This window comes from Phyllobates terribilis, unplaced genomic scaffold (genome assembly GCF_046119375.1).
Source record: "Phyllobates terribilis strain yellow unplaced genomic scaffold, ASM4611937v1 Scaffold_5__5_contigs__length_657084704, whole genome shotgun sequence".
NCBI lineage: Eukaryota > Metazoa > Chordata > Amphibia > Anura > Dendrobatidae > Phyllobates > Phyllobates terribilis.
In genome coordinates this window covers 25,022,814-25,044,380 of record NW_027362765.1, presented here as the reverse complement: position 1 = coordinate 25,044,380, position 21,567 = coordinate 25,022,814, and the positions used below count along the sequence as shown (strand labels likewise).

Genomic DNA, 21,567 nt, shown 5'->3' with positions numbered 1-21,567 from the left:
ACATCTCATCTAATTCACTCTTCGACAACCTACAGTCTGGCTTCCATTCTTAACATTCCACTAAAACCACCTTACCCAAAGTTACAAATGACTTACTAACTGCCAAAACTAAGACAATTTTCTATACTTCTCCTTCTAAACCTGTCCTCTGTTTTTGACTCCGCTGACCACTCCCTCCCACTACAGATCCTCTTTCCCTTGGAATCACAGACTCTTCCCTCTCCTGGATCTCCTCATACCTCACTAACCGCATCAGCGTCTCCCATTCCCATCCTATCTCTTCATCCCGCTCCCTCTCTATCAGTGTCCATCAAGGCTCTATCCTGGGACCCATACTCTTCTTCATCTATACTTTTGGCCTGGGACAACTCAAAGTCCCATGACTTTCACTATCTGCTGATGACACTCAAATCTAACTCTCTGGCCCAGATGTCACCTCTCTGCTGTCCATAATCCCAGAGTGTCTATTAGACCCTCCTTCTTCTCATCACGTTTTCTAAAATTCAATGTGGACAAAACCAAACTCATCATCTTTGCTCCATCTGAATCAGCCCCCCTACCCGATCTATCACTATAAATGACATAACGCTTTCCCCGGTACCGCAAGTCCACTGTTTCTGAGTAACCCTTGACTCTGCCATGTCTTTCAAGCCTTACATCCAAGCCATCATAACCTCCTGCCACCTCCAACTGAAAAATATTTGCAGAATTTGTCCTTTCTTCAACCCCAAAAAATACAAAAAAGTTAGTTCATGCCCTCATCTCCCACCCGACTACTGCTCTGTGGCATTTTTGCTAACACTCTAGCACCTCTCCAGTCCATACTTAACTCTGCTGCCAAATCAAGCCACCTCTCTCCTCTGCCAGTCTCCTCACTGGCTTTCAATCCCCCAGCGAATCTAGTTTAACCCCTTCGCGAACTTTGACATACCTATATGTCATGGTCGGGTAGGGGTTCCAGACCTTTCACATATACTGTAGGAACATCTTGGCAATCGTGTGTGGCACAGGAGCTGTGCCCGCGTGATCTCCGCCAGGAGCTTGGATTACGTGATAGCTGTGTACTGGCAGTCACAGCCAGGAGCTGTTCCCGCACCGACCCCGGCTGTTTAACCCCTTAAATGCTAAAATCAGTATCGATCGCATTTGGGAGGCTAGGAGACAGAAGGGGCTTCCTCTCTTGTCCGATCGGCACCACCGTGACGTCATCGCAAGGGCCCGATCGTTGTCATGGGTCTGCCAGCAACGGTGGCCTGCTCAGACCAAGCCAGGAGCACAGTCTAAGAGGCTTCTGTCAGTGTAATACTAACAGATATAATACATTACAATGCTGGTGCACTGCAATACATTATACCAGCGCTCAGAATAATAAAAGTTAATGTCCCACAGAGATGCTAAGTAAAAAAAATATATAGATATTTTAAAAAAAATAATACAAATATTTAAAAAAAAAAAATACTATACCATTAAAAATGTATATTAATAGAAAACCAATAAAACATATTTCAGTAAACAAAAAGTGCATGTTTGGTAACGCCGCGTCCGGAACAACCCGCCCTTTAAAACTATCACTAGTTAACAACTTCAGTGAACATCGTAAAAAAAAAAAACGTGGCAACTGTGAAAAGTATGCTTTTTCATCATACTGCCAAACAAAAATGAACCAAAATGAGATAAAAAAAAAAGTTGAATGGGAATAAAAATGTTATCGCTGAAAATTTCATCTTGTCCCGCAAATAACAAGTGACCATACAGCTCCATCAGCGGAAAAACAAAAAAGCTATAACTTTCAGAATACAGCGATGCAAAAACAATTATTTTTTCTACAAAATAGTTTTTATTCTGTCAAAGCGACAAAACATAAAAAAATATATATAAATTTATCGCTGTAATGGTACTGACCAGAAGAATAAAGCTGCCTCATTTTTAGCACATGGAGAACGGCATAAAAAAAAATCCTGAATTGCTGTTTTTTTTTTCATTCTGCTTCTAAACTACTAATAATGACTTGCGAGGCTGTCCGTGATCTGTCTCTGCCATATATCTCCAAACTAATCTCTAGCTCCCACAAGACCTCCTTTTGTCCTCTGCTCCCGTATGTTCCTCATCCCATCTTCTCCAAGATTTTTCCCGAGCATCCCTCATCCTTTAGAACTCAGTGCATGAAGACATTCGATTATCTCCCGTATTTGCAACCTTCAAATGGAACCTGAAAACTCATCTATTCAAAAACCTCAGCCGCTGCAGCCCCCCAACCTATTGTCTCCTTCGCCAATAAACTTTTGATTGTAAGACCGTGACCATGAGGACAGGGTCCTCTCCCTCTCTGTACCTGTCTGACAATCTGTTTATGTAAAATGTTGTGTTATATACAGTTGAAACCAGAAGTTTACATACACTATATAAAAAGACACATATGCATGTTTTTCTCAATATCTGACATGAAATCAGAATAAACCTTGCCCGTTTAGGTCAATTAAGATTACCATAATTTTTAATATTTGCCAAATGCCAGAATAATGAGAGAGAGAGAATATTTGAAGGCATTTTTATTACTTAATGCAAAGTCAAAAGTTTACATACACTAAGATTACTATGCCTTTAAACAATTTTGGACTGCCCATATGATAATGTCATGTGTTTGGAAGCTTCTGATAGTTTTTTTTGGCAACATCTGAGTTAATTAGAGACACACCTGTGGATGTGCTTTAATGCACACCTGAAACACACTGCTTATTTGTGTAGCATCATGGGAAAGTCTAAAGAAATCAGTCAAGATATCAGGAAGAGAATTGTGGACTTGCACAAGTCTGGCTCATCCTTGGGTACAATTTCAAGATACCTGAAGGTGCCTCGTTCAACTGTACAAACAATTATACGCAAGTACAAACAAGATGGGAATGTCCAGCCATCATACCACTCTGGAAGGAGACGGGTTCTGTGTCTCAGAGATGAACGTGCTTTGGTCTGACATGTGCATATCAACCCAAGGACAAAAGCAAAAGACCTTGTGAAGATGATGGCGGAAGCTGGTAAGATTGTGTCAATAACCACTGAGAAACGAGTAGTGTATCAACATGGACTGAAAGACCACTCTGCCAGGATGAAGCCATTACTCCAAAAGAAACATAAAAAATCCAGATTAATGTTTGCAAATGCACACCGGAACAAAGACCTTAATTTTTGGAGACATGTCCTGTGGTCTGATGAAACTAACTTTTTGGGCATAATGACCATCGTTATGTTTGGAGGAAAAAGGGAGAAGCTTGGAAGCCTAAGAACACCATCCCAACTGGGAAACATGGGGGTGGCAGCATCACGTTGTGGGGTTGTTTTGCTGCAGGAGGGACTGGTGCACTTCACAAAATAGCTGGCATCATGAGAAAAGAACAGTATGTGGCAATACTGAAGCAACATCTCAAGACATCAGCCAGGAAGTTAAAGCTTGGGCGGAAATGGGTCTTCCAAATGGACAATGACCCGAAGCATACTGCCAAAATGGTAACAAAGTGGCTTAAGGATAACAAAGTCAATGTTTTGGAGTGGCCATCACAAAACCCTGATCTCAATCCTATTGAAAATTGATGGACAAAGCTGAAAAGGCAGGTGCGAGCAAGGCGACCTACAAACCTGGATCAGTTACACCAGTTTTGTCAAGAGGAATGGGCCCAAATTCCAACCAACTATTGTGAGAAGCTTGTGGAAGGATATCCCAAACGATTGACCCAAGTCATTCAGTTTAAGGGCAATGGTACCAAATACTAATGAAATGTATGTAAACTTTTGACTTTGCAGTAACTAATAAAAATTCCTTAAAACATTCTCTCTCTCTCATTATTCTGGTATTTGACAAATATTAAAAATTATGGTAATCCTAATAGACTTAAAACAGGAAAGGTTTATTCTGATTTCATTTCAGATATGGAGAAAAACATGCATATATGTCTTTTTATATAGTGTATGTAAACTTCTGATTTCTACAGTATATATATAATATGTATGTAACCTCTTTACATGTATGGCACCCTGGAATAGAGGGTGCTTTAAAAATAAATAATAGTAATCACTTTACGCTGTCAAAAGCAACCATGGCATCTAAGATTTGACAGGGCTCCATATTTTTGTTGCTGTGTTGCTACTAATAATAGGCCTAATAATGATGTCTGGGCCTGAAATGTGTGAAAGTCTATTAGGCCCTGCCAGATTCTGTATACAGGTAGTTGCTTCTTATGCCCACATAAAGAGACTATAGTCAGTGGAAACCACTGATTTAGGTAGGATTTGCTGACGCCCTAATATATATTGAGGCTTCCCGATATATGATGTCAGGACAGAGAAGAATCTTGCATGCTGAATTTCAGAGGCGGATTCTTTTGTTCTCTCTGGAGATGATCATTTGCCAGAGAAGTCAGTTCATAAAGATCACAGGAAAACTCAGCCAAGCTGAATGTTTGTGTGGGGGATTCAGGAGAAATAGACATCTGCCGAATGATGGTTCAGCCAACACTTATCTGATGTGTATGGGGCCATTAGTATTACACTGACAGGCAGGGATAATACACCGCACTACAGTAGTTCAGTGCATCACCTGAGCAATCAGAGGCGTGTATGTTGTATGATCGCACTAATGAGGGTTCTTTAAAAAAAAAAAGTTTTGAAATGGGGAAAAAAATCTAATTTTTACAATAAGAAATATGCTTCATTATAGGGAGAACAAATACTGAACAATGTTGGTAAACATACTGTGTGTGGGGGAATGAAGATACGGGGGGAACATTATACTGTGTGTGGGGCGATAGCGGTACTGTGAGAACATTATACTGTATAATATTACAGGTTATATATACTAGATTTCTTGATAGGGCGTTGATCCAGGGAACTAGTCTGATTGTCGTATGGAGTCGGGAAGGAATTTTTTTCCTTAATGCGGAGCTTAGTGTTAGCCACATGTTTTGTTTTTTTGCCTTCCTCTGGATCAACATGTTAGGCTATGGGTTGAACTAGATGGACTTAGTCTTCCTTCAACCTTAAAAACTATGTTACTATGTATGTGGGGGATGGCGGTACTGTGGGAACATTATCATACCTCCCAACTTTTGAAGAAGAGAAAGAGCATTATACGCGTGCCACGGCAAATTCTGGTCACACCCCAATCCACACCCATTTACCATTTCTTTCTCCCCTGGCAAGAGGAATTGCCAGAGGGGCACTGATAATGAGGGGCATTTAGCAGATGGCCCTCATCCCCATTCCTGGTATGCATGGCCCCCTCATCCCTAATCCAGGTATGCATGTCACCCTAAGACCCAATCCTGGTACGCATGGCCCCCTCAGACACAATCATGGTACGCATGGCCCCCTCAGACCCAATCCTGGTATGCACGGCCCCCTCAGACCCAATCCTGGTATGCACGGCCCCCTCAGACCCAATCCTGGTATGCACGGCCCCCTCAGACCCAATCCTGGTACGCACGGCCCCCTCAGACCCAATCCTGGTATGCATGGCCCCCTCAGACCCAATTCAGGTATGCATGGCCCCCTCAGACCCAATCCTGGTATGCATGGCCCCCTCATCCCCAATTACGATGTGCATGCCCCCCCTATCCTGGTATATATGGCCCCCCATCACTGCACACATGAAAAAAATAAACACTTCTACTCACCTTCCTTTCTCCCCTCTGCTCCAGCGCTGCGTCCTGTCTGTAAATAGCTGATCTCAGCATTTGAGCAGCGCATGACATCACTGCCATGCGCCCTCAGACGCCGAGGTGAGCTGCAGGGATATTCACTCCTCTCCATGCCGAGACTATGGGCGTGGAGAGGAGTGAATAGTCATGCTCCTTAATAGCGTGCACTGTCAGCACAGCCGCAGCACCTGCTGTGGCTCCGCGATCCTGTGTGCACACTACTAAAAGAGAATGAGTATTCACTCCTCTCCACGCCCATGGGAGTGGAGAAGAGTGAATATTCATTTTCTCTAATAGCGAGCACCGGCAGGAAGCCGGCGGCTGCGATTGACAGTGTGCGCTATTAAGGAGATTGAACATTCACTCCTCTCCACTCCTATGGACGTGTAGAAGAGTGAATATTCATTTTCTTTAGCAGCAGGCACACGTGGTAGCTGCAACTGCCGGCTACTACCTGAGCCCGCTGCTCCATCGCCGCAACCCGCTCCACCATCCTCCACAGCCGGGAGAACAGCTGAGCCGCGACGGGACGCGAGACTGAGCCCTCAAAGCGGGACAGTCCCGCCGAAAATGGGACGGTTGCGAACTATGACATTATGCTGTATATATATATATACACAGTGTATATATATATATATATATATATATATATATATATATATATATATATATATATATACACACACACAGTGTATATATATATATATATATATATATATATATATATATATATATATATATATACTGAGGGATGGTGGTACTGTGGGAATATTATACTGGGTGTGGGGCCAGGAAAGCGGTACTGTACTATGTGAGTAATACGTGTTTCCTGTCTTTCATAGTTGGGTCATAAGTATCTATTACAGGAAAAGGAGCAAAACATCATGATTCATATAAAGTCACAACACAAAACCAGTCTCAGTAGTGAAGGGGTTAATGCCCCCTGCGCCCAGTAATGGGGGATCTCCACATACCTCCACCTGCAGAGCCGCCACCACATATATGGCTGTTCTGTGCGCACAGGACCTGTGATGAGGTCACAGGAGGGGAGGAGTCAGGGGTCACATGATCAGGGGCCTCAGTGGATGCAGGACTCTGCTGTGCTGGTTGTCATGGTGCTGGATGAGGGGAAGTTTATGTGTGGGGTCAGGAGGGGTTTACAGTGTGGATGTAGCAGAGCCGTGTGTGTACGAGGTGTACGGAGCGGAGCCGCGCATGTACGAGGTGTACGGAGCGGAGCCGTGTGTGTACGAGGCGTACGGAGCAGAGCCGCGTGTGTACGAGGTGTACGGAGAAGAGCCGCGTGTGTACGAGGTGTACGGAGCAGAGCCGCGTGTGTACGAGGTGTACGGAGCAGAGCCGCGTGTGTACGAGGTGTACGGAGCGGGGCCGCGCGTGTGTACGAGGTGTACGGAGCAGAGCCGCGTGTGTACGAGGTGTACGGAGCAGAGCCGCGTGTGTACGAGGTGTACGGAGCAGAACCGCGTGTGTACGAGGTGTACGGAGCAGAGCCGCGTGTGTACGAGGTGTATGGAGCAGAGCCGCGTGTGTACGAGGTGTACGGAGCAGAGCCGCGTGTGTACGAGGTGTACGGAGCAGAGCCGCGCATGTACGAGGCGTACGGAGCGGAGCCGAACGTGTACGAGGCGTACGGAGCGGAGCCGCGTGTGTACGAGGTGTACGGAGCAGAACCGCGTGTGTACGAGGTGTACGGAGCAGAGCCGCGTGTGTACGAGGTGTATGGAGCAGAGCCGCGTGTGTACGAGGTGTACGGAGCAGAGCCGCGTGTGTACGAGGTGTACGGAGCAGAGCCGCGCATGTACGAGGCGTACGGAGCGGAGCCGAACGTGTACGAGGCGTACGGAGCCGCGCGTGTACGAGGCGTACGGAGCGGAGCCGCGCGTGTACGAGGCACACAGAGCGGAGCCGCGCGCGTACGAGGTGCACGTAGCGGAACCGAGTCGCGTGTACGGAGCGGAGCCGCGCTTGTACGAGGTGCACGTAGCGGAACCGAGTCGCGTGTACGGAGCGGAGCCGCACGTGTACGAGGCGTGCGGAGCCGCGCGTGTACGAGGCGTGCGGAGCCGCGCGTGTATGAGGTGCACGTAGCGGAACCGATTCGCATGTACGGAGCAGAGCCGCTCGTGTACGAGGTGTATGGAGCGGAGCCGTGTGTGTACGAGGTGTACGGAGCGGAGCCGCGTGTGTACGAGGTGTACGGAGCGGAGCCGCACGTGTATGAGGCGTACGGAGCGGAGCCACGCGTGTACGAGGCGCACGTAGCGGAGCCACGCGTGTACGAGGCGCACGTAGCGGAGCCGCGCGTGTACGAGGCATACGGAGCGGAGCCGCGCGTGTACGAGGCGTATGGAGCGGAACCACGCATGTACGAGGTGTATGGAGCCGAGCCGCTCATGTACGAAGTGCACGTAGCGGAACCGAGTCGCGTGTACGGAGCGGAGCCGCGCGTGTACGAGGCGTGCAGAGCGGAGTCGCGTGTGTACGAGGTGTACGGAGCGGAGCCGTGTGTGTACGAGGTGTAAGGAGCGGAGCCGCGTGTGTACAGAGCAGAGCAGCGTGTGTATGAGGTGTACGGAGCGAGCCGCGCGTGTACGACGTGTACAGAGAAGAGCCGTGTGTGTACGACGTGTATTGAGTGGAGCTGTTTATGTACAGTATGTATCGGCACATCCAGTTTTGGCCTTACAGCCTCATTTCTCTGCCCTGAGCTCAGTCCCTGGGGTCCGGCGTTCTCTATGTTATAGATTTGGGGCATCTTGGTAGAAGTTTCTCCCGGTCTCTTACTTAGGCAACGTTCACACTTTCAGTATTTGGTCAGTATTTTACATCAGTACTTGTAAGCCAAAATCAGGAGAGTAATAATCCGAGGAAAATTAATGTTAATTACAGCCCTCAAAAAAAATCAGAACAAGGCTCGGATCAGTTTTAGGGCTCGCTTACACTGGCGTGTAATGCGAGAAAACATCACATTGCACTCTGACCAATGTTATTCAATGAGGCAGTGCTCATCTGCGGATTATTTCTTGGGTGTAATAGGCTTCAGGAAATAATCGCAGCATGCTGTGTTTCACTGCGTATATTGGACGAGACTCGTCAATGCTAGTCTATGGGTCCGACAAAAAAAACACATGGCAGATTTGTCAGATTTTTACGCATAAATCTCAAAGGAACCATGAAATTTCATCAGCCAAATACAGTAAATTCACAGCTAGAATCCTCAGAATAGATAGATGTCTTGTAGATATATAATTTCACAAGTCCCCTACATATAATAAACTTTCACCCTTTAGTGCATCACATGTGGCACTAGAGGGTGTTTATTTATTAGGATAAACCTGGCTAAACACCATTTAGTGCAAGTTTATTATATGTAGGAGGCTTGTGAAATTATATATCTACAGGTCATCTATCTATCCTGTCTATCTATTGGACATGTGAGGGGCTTCTACTGTTTTGGTGCCTTAGTGGCCCTGCAAATGATACATGGTGCCCACCATCTCTTTCAGCCAAGTTTGTGTTCCAAAATTCAAATATTGCACCTTCCATTCCAAGCCCTGCCATTTGTCCAAATAGAGATTTTTGACTACATGTGAGGTATAGTTGCGCTTGTAAGAAAGTGGGTAAAAATCTATGGGGTACACTTTTTGGTGTTACCCCTTGCAAAAGTGAAAAAATTGAGACTAAAGCAACATTTTAGAGGTAAAAGTTTATTTTTTTTCATTACACTTTGCATTAATTCCTGTGCAGCACCTGAAGGGTTAATCAATTTCCTGACAGCAGTTTTGTAGTATTTGAGGGGTGTGGTTTTTAAAATGGTATCACTTTTGGGGAGTTTTCAATATATAGGCCCCTCAAGGTCCATTTAAATGTAAATAGGTCCTGTGGTAGATCGGCTCACTCGGCTGCTCAAAGAGGTAGTCACAGGCAGGGCTGTGGAGTTGGAGCCCATTTTGGTGGAGTCGGTATAAAATGGACCAACTCCGACTCCTAAAATATATAATAAATTGGGTACAGTAGTTCAATGCAGTTTGTGGGGAATATTTTTTCATAAGAATTTGGGAGTTATAAAATGTCCTATAAACGTCTGTACTATTCCTGATCTAAGGGTGTAGACTTTTAGCTGAGATTAATCTGTGCTACAGTAAATTTCTCACTTAAACATGAGGTATGTATGAGGGAGTCGGAGTCATGGAGTTGGAGTCAGTGTCATGGAAATTGATGAGTCCGAGGTTTGGCTTACCGACTCCACAGCCCTGGTCACAGGAACACTTTCCGTTTAAGTCTTCAACTAGTTTATTGAAAACATGCTGCATAAAGCAGTCCAAAATTAGGTAAACCTACATGGCACTTCTGGCATAACAGAAAACAAAAATAGCTTACAATACATTCTGTGTAGGTTCGGGGTCGACCTGCTCATAAAACAGGGTTCTGCTCTCTTTAACAGAAGCACAGCTCTGGAGAGCTCACACCAAACACTGAACGAGTCCAAAGGCTTCACAATTATCTTCTGGACACACACTAGGGTAGAGATATGGTGAACAGCATCCCACCCAACTCTTCAGCTATTCACAAAAACCCAGCCCCGTCATGGCCGATTAACCCCTCTCAGCACATAACATGCTTGAGCATACTTCCGGGTTCATATCACTGAGGCTAACATACTCAGTGACACATATCTCCCCTCCAGTATTTTACCAGTGACCTTCTCATATATCCTCCCTCTGCCCAAAGCCGGGGGTTTTGGCACCTTCCGTTATTAGACAGGGAAGCCTTGACAGGGCATCTGCGTTACTGCGTAGTTTCACGGGCCCATGTTCCACAAAGAAGCTGGAGTCCTGGAGCGCTAGAAACCACCTAGTCACCCAGGCATTCTTCCCCTTCCTTTCTCTCATCCATCTCAGGGGAGCATGGTCTGAACTTTCGGCCTAGCAGGTAGTACCTCAGAGTATCAATAGCACATTTGATGGCCAAGCATTCTTATTCCACAATAGCATAATTCTTTTCACAGGAGGAGAGCTTCCTACTGAGGTATAGGATTGGCTATTCCTCACCATTTATTTCCTCTGTCTGGACCACAACATCCTTATTGAACTCAATCAAACAAAAGAGAACAGAACGTTTGTATAGAAAATAGTCAGGATCATCAGTGATAAAATGAAATACATTTTTATTGATGAAAAAACAGCATAATTATAAATGCAATTAAAAAAGCCAACATAGGCTAAACAGTAACCACCACAGGGTCCGTATAGGGACTGGCAATCCTCCAATGTACTTGCACAGGAATTGATTCACAATATTCAAAAATAAGGGGGTCACAGTATAGATACCTTCAGGCACAACAAAACCCCTTACATAAGTTGATGCTTGTTGTAAGGCGAAAATGTGCAAATTTAGGCAACAAAGGCAAGTTAAATACAAAGGGTGTAATCCTGAAACCTCCAAAGTAAGATGGCATAAGGTCAACTAGAAACGGTAATAGTTACAACCAAATGGTGCATCCCCTTCAAATATCCATGCGAATAAATATCAAAGAAGAAATCCCACAAGGGTATATGGATAAAAAGAAATAAACATGCTAAATCAACCAGAGTAAACATAGCATCAGCGTGAGGTTAGAATGAGCAATAAATATAATCCAAAACCTAATGCACAATGTAGCATGAGCCAGCATAGTGCCCTATAGCATGGTCAAGCAAAAGGGTAAGAGGGCTGTTGACGTCATAGTAAAGATAGATCAGTTAAGATGAAACCTGCATGCGGCATGGTAGTGCATTTTCACCCCTGAGGAAGCCATGCTTTTAGGTGGCGATATGAGTGGGGTTCTCCTTCCACTACCATGCCACATGCAGGTTTTATCTTAACTGATCTATCTTTACTATGAGGCCAACAGCCCTCTTACCCCTTTGCTTGACCATGCTATAGGGTGCTTTGCTTGCTCATCCTACATTGCGCATTAGGTTAGGTTTAATGGTCAGTGATCTCATTATTCATAGGCTGTACCCTCAGTTTCTCCTACGCATCCTTATTGAAGTCAGGTGTTACCAAGACTGGCTGTTTACACAAGGCGAGCTTCAACTCTTGGAATGCTGTCTCCGCTTTGGTAGTCCACTTGGCCATCGACATCTTTGTGCCCTTAAGGAGGTCAGTCAGGGGTGCGACTATCATGGCGAAATTTGGGATAAACTGCCAATAGTATAGCACAATTTCCAAAAAACGCTCTAACCTTTCTAACAGTTTGTCAGGCGGTACCTCTGGATACTAAGTTGCGTAGCCCATGACCACCAAAATATATTGGTGCCCCTTGCGGACTTAACCAGGGGCCAAACAAGATTCATGGCAATGCGGTCAAATGAGACCTCTACAATGGGTAATGGCACTAGGACACGACGGAAGTGAGAGATTGGAGCAGTTAGCTGGCAGGTGGGACAGGACCGGCAATAGATCAAAATCTATCGGTGACATCTAGGCCAGTAGAACCTCAGAAGGATCCTCTCTTCGGTTTTGTCTACGCCCAAATGCCCACCCAAAACATGAGAATGGGTCAGGTCTAACACCCTACACATATAGAGGTCCGGTACTAACAGTTGCTCTATTACCTCAGTTTAGTAACCAGGTATAGCAAGTACCCATTTATTGCAAAAACTGTGGAAAGCTGAAGTCGATCCTGGCTCTTGAGCATCCCCATTTAGAATGGTAACATTATCAAACGCCCCTTTTAATGTAAGGTTTTTCATTTCAGCAATCCCAAAATTCCCCCCAGAAAGACCCAACTCAGGAATGTCGACCTCATGGATCACTGTCTAGTCCTCATCACCAGCAAGGACACACAGGGGGAACTCATCCACCTCTTATTGCGATGGGGATTCTTTATGGTCAAACCTGCTCTTATCTGAGTAACTTGGCACTACCGCCTTTCGCCACAAATCCCAGAAAAAGATAAAGTCCTACCCTAGTATAACTGGGTGTAGCAGGTGTATAACTGGGTGAAGCAGGTGTTTAACTACTCCGACCTCATGGGACTCAGTGCCACTGTTCATTTCAATGGTCACTTTGATGACAGGGTAGTCCTTGGCATCCCCATGAATACACCAGTACTCCATTTACTGTCACAGGACATGCCTGTGGCTCCTCGCTGGGTTGACAGTCCACACAGCAGGCCAGAAAGGCTGCAGTCCATCTGTTCGAAGGACATGGGACAACGGATGGCTAAGTGCCCTGAACCGTGACACCTCCAACAAATTAAGTTTTTAACAGCGGCCTTCGGCAACCCCACAGCTGCCCCTTGGACTCCCCCCAGTTGTGGCTCTAGTAAACTTCTTTTTAGAGTCAGGCAACTTTTGGGTACCTCAGTACAGGGATGCGTCAATGCCTGGTTTCCTTAAGGACTCCTCGACGACTTGGTACCTTTCCACTAGGCCAACCAGGTCGTCCGCATTCTGGGAGTCTCCCTGGGCAACCCAGGTCTCCACCAGCCTAGGAAGGGAGTGAATAAATCTGTCCATAACAACGCGCTCGACCATCTGGGCTGAGGAGGACTCTGGCTGCAACCACTTCTGTACAAGATGTAGCAAGTCAAACATTTGGGAGGGGGTTTGTTGCTGAAATACTCCCAGTGGTGGACCCGTTGTGCCTTCACAGACAAAGTCATTGCCAAGCGTGCCAATATTTCTGTCTTTAGTTTAGCATATTCCTTTGCATCCTGTAAGGCAAGGTCATACTAAGCCTTTTGGGGCTCGCCAGTTAGATTGTGTGTCAGCAACTCCGCCCACTGCTCTGGTGGCAGCTTGTCCCACTCTCCGTCCCTTTCAAATACCGCCAAAAATGCCTTGACATCGCCCCCCTAGGTCATCTTTTGCATGGTACGTCTTACCGCCTTCTGGACGTGAAAGTCATCATCTGGACTTGAGGGTGGGGCGGTTTCTCTGCCGCGGACATCCCCTGCCATGAGTTCCATCTGCTATTGCTGCTGTTGTATGTTTTGTATTAGGAGTTTATTTGTCTCCTTGCTGGTCTTGCTGTTGGCTTTGGACCACGTGCTTGATCAGCTCTTCCATTTGTCTGACCGCTGTTCCATCCTTAACTCTTTCACGCCACAGCCTGTTTTCACCTTAATGACCAGGCCAATTTTTTCAAGACTGCGGTGACCCCAACCAAACCCCGATGCGTTTAGACCCCCCACCGCCCCCTTTCCCTTGCCAATAATACACCAGGTACAACTTGATGGATAAAGATTGGTCACAGCTTTATTAAATTATCCGTTTATTTTTCGTTAGAAAGGCATTTAACTTCTCAAACTTGGTCATTCCCAAATGCCCTGACTCTCGTCACAGGTTAGTCGGCCAACAAGCGGTACTTTCCAACATGTCCTTTCTTTATTTCCAGGCCGCTGTGACTTGTAAAGTCTCAAAATAATCCATTTTGCCGTGTTCTCAAAGGGGAGGGAAGGTGGGACAAGTGATTCCCGGATCACAGGGGAAAGAAAGGAGGTTGGGACGTCTCTAGGTTTATATACCTATGGGACGGCTTGTGCCAGCCTTCCCTTTTACTTTATTGGTCCCTTCGGGGACTTCCCATTTCTCTCTGGCTTGTAGGGGGCGGCGGAGGGGACCACCAATCAGCACAGCCTGGGGAGGGGCACCTCAGTCAGAGGCACTATCCCTATTTAGTACAGTGCCTGTCAGACTGCGGGGACCGCAACCAAACCCCGACACGTGTTTAGACCCCCCACCGCCCCCTTTCCCTTGCCAATAATACACCAGGTACAACTTGATGGGTGAAGATCGGTCACAGCTGTATTAAATTATCAGTTTATTTTTCGTTAGAAAGGCATTTAACTTCTCAAACCCGCTTTTTGCCAAATGCCCTGTGTCTTGTCAGAGGCAGGTCAGCCAACAAGCGGAACTTTCCAACATGTCCTTTCTTTATTTTCAGGCCATGGAGGATCCTGCGTACCCATATGCAGGACTCTGACCCTCACCCATCTTGTGTAGTGCTTGTTCAACTCCATCTTGGAGTCCAGACAAGAATATGTGGAGCCCAATGTCCGTGAGGTACACTCCATTGGGCCTTAGGTTTGCGTTGTCCCCTTCTAGTTGGCGGTACCGTATCACCACTCTGCCTCTGTCCCTTACGAATTTTGCATTGACTGTCAGCCTCGTGCATTCGATGGCCGTGTTGTCTTGTGCTCCTTGCCACACTGCTCTCGGCATGATCTCGGACCACACTATTGTCAGTTTGGGAAAAAATGCTCTGAAACGCTCCATATCTAACTTCATCATTGTGATCAATTCTGCAATCTTGTGATGGCAGAGGTTGTTTCCCCCGGCATGTATGACCAGGATGACAGGACCTCTTGCTTCTCTCCCAATGTCGACCACCTCCAAGAGTACATGTGGCCACCGCAGGCCTCTTATGCCTCTCCAATTAAATTTGGTCTCCCAAAACCCCAAATTCCTCCTGGCTGGGCGGCTCTTTGCCCGTTGTTCTGCCCAGTATATGAATTAGTGGCCTACTATCCAAACTGTTGGCTTTGAGTTACCAGGAAGAAAACAAACCGCATTAGGTTAACAAGTCCGGTCTTATGTATCTCGCGAAAAACGCGGATCGCCATCGCCCTATCCTCTGAACTTCCGTTTCTGGCAATCCTGCTTTTGCTGCTTCCGTGGCTGTGCCTATGCGGAATGAGTGTGTCCCGTAATCTTTGGGGTGGTTCCCTGCCGTTGTTAGGCATTTATTAAATATTGATTGGAACTAGTACCTCGTTAATGGAGAGCCATCGAGGTGGGATAGGAAGAAACTGCCTTTGGCCTAATAGCTAGATATGTTTTGACTAGTTTGACCGGACAAACTGCCCCATTTGTGGGATGTAAGAACACCCAAGTGCCCCTGCCGGCTGGATCTACTTTGGACTTGGGTATGCGTAAGCGTATAACAGCTGGCGCGGTTCTTGGTTTGAGGGGGGACTAATTCGCTTATGCGTAGCGCCCCAAAGAAGGCGATCGCAAAGGCGACAGCCAGGAGTGTCTCTTCAAATTGGGAGTGGCATGTTACTGACGTTAGGGATACGATGTGGGTAAGCAATCTTACCGACACAGGTCTACATTCCTTGCTTGGCTGAGCCCTTTTTTCACCCTTTTAAGGCTTGTCTGATGATGAATCTTTTTTCACGTCTCCCCAATTCAGTAGCTGGAAATGAAATGACACTCCGGCCAGCCATTGCTGCGCCGACGCCCCTGATATGCCTCTATTCACTAGCTGTTGGAGAAATTCGATGGTGACTTGGTCACACTCGTCATCTCGTCTGCTTGCCACTAATCATCTGCACGCTTCCCATGCCTTACCGTATGCTTGCCACGTCGATGGCGCGTCAGAAGTTCGAATTAGTGGCGTCAATTGTTCGCCACTATATCCCAGAGGGAGCCCGGAGGATGGGCGCTGGGGAGGAGTTCTCTGAAAACCTGCCAATTAAATTGTGAGTGCGTTAGCAATAGCGTTATTCTCCTCCAAACCATGGCTTGCGCGGAGCCATATATTGTGGTTTAGGCTAAGTGCCCACGATGCAGAAATGCTGCATATTTTTTCCGTTTCTCCCTGGCAGGAAAAACGCATGCGGATTTTACATGCGTTTTTCCTGCCAGGTAGAAGCATTTGTCAAGCGTTTTTGCATGCATTTCTGCATGCGGGTTATCAAGCGCTTTTCCAAGCGATTTTAGCATCACTTGGAAAAGTGCTTGATAACTTGGTCACACTATATAAATCCATGCAACCGGCATGGATTTATATAGTGTGACCAAGTAATAGTTAAAATAAAGAATAAGAAAAAAATTAAAAATAAAGATTATACTTACTTCCGATGGCCCCCGGTGTTTTCTCTGCTATGTCCGGTCTGTTGTATAGGCTGCGGTGGTGTGAAAGGACCTGGTCGCGTGACCTGTCACTTGACTAAATGACGTCATGGCAGGTCCTTTCACACCACCGCAACACATACAACAGACCGGACGCATCGCTTAGGAGACCGGGGGCCATCAGAAGGTAAGTATAATCTTTATTTTTTATTTTAAATTCTATTTTTTAACAGGTTCTATGGTACCTGTGTCTGGAGGAGAGTCTCCTCTCCTCCAAACCCGGGTACCATCCGCACATTGAACCGTATGATATCCGCTTGTGCAAATGTGTTCATACGGATACTAAGCGGTTCAATGCAAGTCAATGGCAGCAATTACGCTGCGTGTCCGCAAAATTAATGGACATGCTGCGTATTTTTCCGCAATGATAATCCGCAGCGAAAAATTTCCGCAGCATGTGCACAGCACATGCGGATTATCATTGGGGACAATGGGGCACGTATTACCAAGCGTTTTTTAAGCATTTTCGCTGCGGAAATTCAGCGGCAAAAACGCTTGAAAAATGCATAGAGTGCACGCAGCCTTAGGCACAGGAGTGCTAGCCGGCGTAGGAGACCTAGCACTGTAGGGGACGATGATGCCATCTTGGTTATGCAGTGCGCCAGGCTAGCGTTTCTTGTTTGAAAACAGATGTTTTTGTTAGCCAGGTGCGTGCCCCAGAGTTCTAGTGCTGCTACTGTTGGAAAGAGTTCAAGGAGCGTCTGTTTTTTTGTCAGTTCTTGCTCGGCCCAATAGGGGGCCATAGGCCTGTGCTCCACTGGGTGTCTAGTATCGCTGCGTAACCGCCCGATTCTGTTGCCCCGGTGAATAGTTTTAGGTCATTGTTGGATGTTTCTGCTGACATGAATAACGTGTGACCATTGAATGACTTTAAGAAGGTTTTGCATACTTCTAAGTCCGCCCGTAGCTGCCTGTTGATTCATATTTTATGGCTCGGTTTGGACGCGCCTTTTGTTGCGAGTGATAAGTGACGAGAAAAGACCCAGCCGACTGGCATCACCCATCTTGTGAACACGAGGAGCCCTAGTAACGCTTGCATTTGCTTTAGGGTTACTTTCCGTACTGCATAAAAACCTTCGATCAGGTGCAATGTTTTTTGTAATTTTTCCGTGGGGAGGCGGAACAACATTGCCGTGGTGTCAATTTCGATGCCTAAGAACGACAGCTTTGTTGTGGGGCCTACGGTTTTTGTTGGGCAAAGTGGAACTCCAAACCGTCGCAAGATGTTTTTAAATTCATTCATTCAGTAGTGATTGGCATTGGTTTGAGTTTATGGGTCCGACAAATAGGAAGTCATCTAGCTAATGGGTGACCAACCTATTGCCGGTTTCGTGCCTTAGCACCCACTCCAGGAAGGAACTGAATAGCTCGAAGTAAGAGCAAGATATTGAACAACCCATTGGGAGGCAAGTGTCGTAGAAGTAGTCGTTGTCCACTTGTCATCCCAACAAGTGGTAGCAATCTGGGTGTACCGGTAGTAGGCAAAAAACGGATTCTATGTCTGATTTTGCGAGCAGCGCTCCTGGCCCCGCGTCGCGTACTAGCTTTACTGCTCTGTCAAAGGACGCGTAGGAGACCGAGGCGTCTTCCGACGAAATTCCGTCGTTCACGGAATCTCCTTTGGGGTACGAAAGATAGTGGATCAGGCGGAATGAACCTGACTCTTTTTTGGGGATTATTCCCAACAGGGAAACTCTCAGGTTGCTGAAGGGTGGGCTTGGGAAGGGGCCTGCTGTTCTGCCTAGGGCTACTTCTTTTTGGATTTTTTTTCTAAATATTTCAGGGTGTTCTCTTGCGGATTTTAGGTTATTTGCGAAGGTGGATGATTTATGGAGCTTGAATGGGATAAAAAAAAACGTGTGTGAAGCTAAAGTGTAAGTGTCCCGCCAAGTCTTTTTCAGGATATCGGCCTAACCTTGGATTCTGACTGTTGGAGTTTGGTTGATAATTTGCTTGTCGGGCGAGAACATCTTGCCGTGGGGTGGGCTCCCCCACATGCTGAGCATTCGTGTTTTAATCTGCATAATCCGAAAAAACGACACTATCCCTCGTTATACTGCCAGCAGGCCCCTGGTCTACATATGACCACTGAATTTTGGCCTGCTGTTGTTGGTTGTCCACTAGCCGCTGTTGGAAAGGGATGGTGCTTTTGAGACATCAGTCGCAGCCAAACGTCGGTTGCTTTTACCCCCCAGCCCAACTGTGGTTGCAGGGCCAACCGCCTCTGGAACTCTTTGTCGTAGCGTCACCATGCGGTTCCGAACAGCGTTCCGGATGCTTTTGACCCATAATGCAACCCAGCACTGAGAATGCTTGTAACCAGTTGCTCACTGTTTTTGCGACCTTTGTCTGTGCTTTTCAAACGGTCTATCGGCTATCTTTCTCTCTTTGTCGATCGTATGCTGGTCAGCGGATATGAGTGACCATATTTCGATTTACTCGTTGTTCCATATTTTTGTTTTGGTTTCCTCATCTATGTCTGATCCCAATGGGCTAATCCCGCAAAAGAATGTGTCCTTATGCACGTCTGCTAATGACAGTGTCACTTTTGTAGTATTATTTACCATGCCTGGTGGCGCGGATAGTTGGTCCACTAGGGTCTTAAGGGCCGCTATCAAGTAGGTGTTGCTATTTCCTGTTCCCGTTATGTCGCACTCACCCATGCCTGCGGCTTGAGGAGGGACTACAACATATGGAGGAACTCTGGCATCAGTATCGTTTGAGGTGTGCAGCATGCCTTGGCTTGAAGTCCTGCGTGATGTCGGTGGCTCGTGCAGGCTGGAAGCCCTGGAGGGTGCCCTTGGCTCGCTTCTGTTCCCCGAAGGACAGAATCGATGCGACTGGTTGTCGGGGCTTGCTGATGTGATCGACATCTCGGATGGTGAAGATGGAGAGCGCCGCCTCGAGGACCGAGATCTGTGACCCCTCCTGTGGGATGCCGATCTCCGCCGTGAATGTGACGACTGCTTCCCTTGCCGGCGTGAGCGCTGGTGACATATGTGTGAGGATTTGGAAGTATCCTATAAGAAACTGTGGTAAGTGCGCCAGTCATGTCTCTCTCCATGAGGGGGGTTCCGCTACGTTTGCGAGTATCCCACTGGGGCATGTGGGTACCAATTGTCGCCAGTTGGGGGGTGTAAAGTGCACGTTGCTGCTGAGCTGATTGGATGGGGGCTGGGTTGCTATCATTTAAGGGGGCGCGAGGTTAACTGTGTCCCCTGCAGGCCGGTGGGGTGTTGTTGAGTGTGCTGTTTTGGGGACTTTTCCTTTTCCTTTTATTTTGATTGGTGACTTTTGTTAGAGCGGACGGCTGAGGGAGGGCACAGCGCCTGGCCGAGCATTCCCAGCCAGTGCTCTGCCCTCCTTCGGCCTCTATATAGTGCTGCAATGGAGGGGGCGGAGACTTCACTCAGTGTGGGTGGTGGCTTAGGCGAGAGCTTCCTGACCGCTGCGTGCTCTGTCTGAAACGCTATGGAGGGCGGGAGTGCCTGCTGGTCCGCTGCTCTCCAGGATGCATCGCCACGGCTGACCGGGGGAGGAGAGGTGAGGCCGGCGTGGGGGGTAGTGCTGGCATCTTCCCCAGTACCACCACGGCTGCCATGGCCACCGGCAGCAGCAGAGAGCCTGGAGCCGGTGCCCCCACGTGGGAAGCCACCTGAGATGTCGGGTAGGGCGCGTAGGAGGCTGTGGTGAGCATGCGACCCATGTGGCTGGCGGGATGGCTGAAATGAGCAGCTGGCAACACTGAGATCCATTGACAATATGGAAAGGAGTCTGCTGCTCACTGAGCAGCTGCTCACTGGGGTAGATGTGGGGGAGGGTGGTAGTAGGGAGCTGCAGGACAGTGAGGCAGCTAGGTGGGTGACAGTTAGAAGGGGGGGAAGAGGGAAGAGTGCCAGGGAGGCTAGTCCTGATCCGGCACACATCAATAAGTTTGCAAAGTTGGCAGATGAGGGGGGTGATGGTACAGGGGTAGCACTGCTGCAGCAAGGCATGTCCCCTGAAAGCCGGAGGAGTGTCAGCTCCAGTAAGGAGGGAAATAGGAGAGCAGGGCAGGCCAGGCAGGTGCTAGTAGTGGGGGACTCAATTATTAGGGGAACAGATAGGGCAATCTGTCACAAAGACAGGGATCGTCGAACAGTGTGCAGCCTACCTGGCGCTCGAGTCTGGCACATTGCTGATCGGGTTGACAGATCACTGGGAGGGGCTGGTGAGGACCCAGCGGTCATGGTGCACATTGGCACAAATGACAAAGTTAGAGGTAGGTGGAAGGTCCTTAAAGATGATTTCTGGGAATTAGGCTGCAAGCTTAATGCAAGGACCTCCAAGCTGGTATTCTCTGAAATACTACCTGTACCACGTGCCATGCCAGAGATTAGGGAGATAAATAGGTGGCTCCAAAATTGGTGTAGGAAGGAGGGATTTGGGTTCCTGGAGAACTGGGCTGACTTCTCAGTTGGCTACAGACTCTACGCTAGGGACCGGCTGCACCTCAATGGGGAGGATGCAGCTGTGCTGGGGGAGAAAATGGCTAGAAGGTTGGAGGAGTGTTTAAACTAGGGATTGGGGGGGAGGGTATTCATTTTATAGTTGGGAAGATAGTGCAGATAGTGACCTGGGCACAAATAAAGAAATTGGGGGTGGGGTTAGAACAGTCAATAAAGTTAAAAGGAATAGAGGTACAGAGAGATACATAAAATGCATGTACACTAATACCAGAAGCCTCACCAACAAAATGGAAGAATTAGAATTAATTTTGTTGGAAAATAATTATGACATGGTGGGGATATCTGAGACGTGGCTGGACGAGAACCATGGCTGGGCAGTTAATTTACAGGGCTATAGTCTGTTCAGAAATGACCGTACAAACAAGCGAGGGGGGGGTGTTTATATGTAAAATCATCCTTAAAACTCATCTTGCGGGAGGATATATGTGAATCTAATGGAAATGT

At 47.3% G+C, this 21,567-nt stretch overlaps 1 protein-coding gene across 1 annotated transcript in view; it reads right to left on the bottom strand.

Moving 5' to 3' along the window:
- The window catches only part of LOC141271396 (uncharacterized), a 94,840-nt gene extending 88,100 nt beyond the window's left edge, over positions 1–6,740 (bottom strand). Inside the window, exon 1 of the mRNA XM_073681485.1 lies at positions 6,662–6,740. The gene's annotated coding sequence lies outside the window, so the exon portion shown is untranslated. The remainder of the gene's footprint in view (positions 1–6,661) is intronic.
- Between the last annotated feature and the right edge of the window lie 14,827 nt (positions 6,741–21,567).